The sequence below is a fragment of the Salvelinus sp. IW2-2015 genome, unplaced genomic scaffold (assembly GCF_002910315.2).
Source record: "Salvelinus sp. IW2-2015 unplaced genomic scaffold, ASM291031v2 Un_scaffold6355, whole genome shotgun sequence".
Lineage (NCBI taxonomy): Eukaryota > Metazoa > Chordata > Actinopteri > Salmoniformes > Salmonidae > Salvelinus > Salvelinus sp. IW2-2015.
Window position 1 is genome coordinate 9,508 of NW_019947618.1, and position 2,152 is coordinate 11,659.

Genomic DNA, 2,152 nt, shown 5'->3' on the forward strand with positions numbered 1-2,152 from the left:
TACCTGATGTGGAATAGAGTTCCATGTAGTCATGGCTCATGTAGTACTGTGCACCCTCCATAGTCTGTTTGGACTTGGGGACTGTGAAGAGCCTCCTTGGTGGCATGTCTTGTGGGGTATGCATGGGTGTCGCAGAAATTCAACAGTGTCAATACTTCTTATAAAATAAAGTAGTGATGAAGTCAATCTCTCCTCCACTTGAACCAGGAGAGATGACATGCATATTATTAATATTAGCTCTCTGAGTACATCCAAGGGACAGCCGTGCTGCCCTGTTCTGAGCAATTGTAATTTTCCTAAGTCCTTTTTTGTGGCATCTGACCACACGACTGAACAGTAGTCCAGGTGTGACAACACTAGAGCCTGTAGGACCTGCCTTGTTGATAGTGCTGTTAAGAAGGTAGAAACTAGACCTGTAGGACCTGCCTTGTGATGTGTGTTAAGAGGAAGCAGAACTAGAGCCTGTAGGACCTGCCTTGTTGATAGTGTTGTTAAGAAGGTAGAGACTAGGCCTGTAGGGTCTGCCTTGTTGTAGTGTTGTTAAGAAGGTAGAAACTAGGGCCTGTAGGACCTGCCTGTTGATAGTGTTGTTAAGAAGGAACTGGCCTGTAGGACCTGCCTTGTTGATAGTGTGTTAAGAAGGTAGAAACTAGAGCCTGTAGGACCTGACTTGTTGATGTGTTGTTAAAGAAGGTTAGAAAAGGGCTGTAGGACCTGCCTTGTTGATAGTGTTGTTAAGAAGGTAAAACTAGAGCCTGTAGGACCTGCCTTGTTGATAGTGTTGTTAAGAAGGTAGAAACTAGGGCCTGTAGGACCTGCCTTGTTGATAGTGTTGTTAAGAAGGTAGAGCAGCGCTTTATTATGGACAGACTTCTCCTCATCTTAGCTACTGTTGTATCAATGTTTTGACCATAACAGTTTACAATCTAGTGTTACTCAAAGCAGCTTAGACATCTCAACTTCCTCAATTACCACATTATTCATTACACGATTTAGTTGAGGTTTAGGGTGAATGTTTTGTTCCAAATACAATGCTTTTAGTTTTGGACATATTTAGGGGTAACTTATTCCTTGCCTCCCATTCTGAAACTAACTGCAGCTCTTTGTTAAGTGTTGCAGTCATTTCAGTCGCTGTAGTAGCTGACGTGTAGTGTTGAGTCATCCACATACACAGACATGAATTAAGATTTTAGAAACGTAACGCAGCTTAACTTTGGTAATTCTGATTCTACCTGCATTATGTTGGAGAGGCTTCCAATTAAAAAAACCCTCTGTGTTCTGTTAGACAGGTAACTCTCTTTATCCACATTATAGCAGGGGGGTGAAGCCATAACACCCTCTGTGTCTGTTAGACAGGTAACTCTTTATCCACATTATGCAGGGTGTAAAGCCATAACACCCTCTGTGTTCTGTTAGACAGGTAACTCTTTATCCACATTATAGCAGGGTGTAAAGCCATAACACCCTCTGTGTTCTGTTAGACAGGTAACTCTTTTCCACATTATAGCAGGGGTGTAAAGCCATAACACCCTCTGTGTTCTGTTAGACAGGTAACTCTTTATCCACATTATAGCAGGGGTGTAAAGCCATAACACCCTCTGTGTTCTGTTAGACAGGTAACTCTTTATCCACATTATAGCAGGGTGTAAAGCCATAACACCCTCTGTGTTCTGTTAGACAGGTAACTCTTATCCACATTATAGCAGGGGTGTAAAGCCATAACACCCTCTGTGTTCTGTTAGACAGGTAACTCTTTATCCACATTATAGCAGGGGGTGTAAAGCCATAACACCCTCTGTGTTCTGTTAGACAGGTAACTCTTTATCCACATTATAGCAGGGGGTGTAAAGCCATAACACCCTCTGTGTTCTGTTAGACAGGTAACTCTTATCCACATTATAGCAGGGGTGTAAAGCCATAACACCCTCTGTGTTCTGTTAGACAGGTAACTCTTTATCCACATTATAGCAGGGGGTGTAAAGCCATAACACCCTCTGTGTTCTGTTAGACAGGTAACTCTTTATCCACATTATAGCAGGGGGTGTAAAGCCAAACACCCTCTGTGTTCTGTTAGACAGGTAACTCTTTATCCACATTATAGCAGGGGTGTAAGCATAACACCCTCTGTGTTCTGTTGACAGGTGAACCTTAT

The 2,152-nt window shown here is 42.6% G+C and overlaps 1 long non-coding RNA gene across 1 annotated transcript; it reads left to right on the plus strand.

The window, feature by feature from the left end:
• Nucleotides 1-1,383: 1,383 nt before the first annotated feature.
• Nucleotides 1,384-2,082, plus strand: LOC139026918 (uncharacterized). Its single transcript, XR_011478902.1, has 4 exons — nt 1,384-1,447; nt 1,511-1,643; nt 1,707-1,880; nt 1,946-2,082. It is a non-coding gene; the product is annotated as an uncharacterized lncRNA (long non-coding RNA).
• The last annotated feature ends 70 nt before the right edge of the window (nt 2,083-2,152 follow it).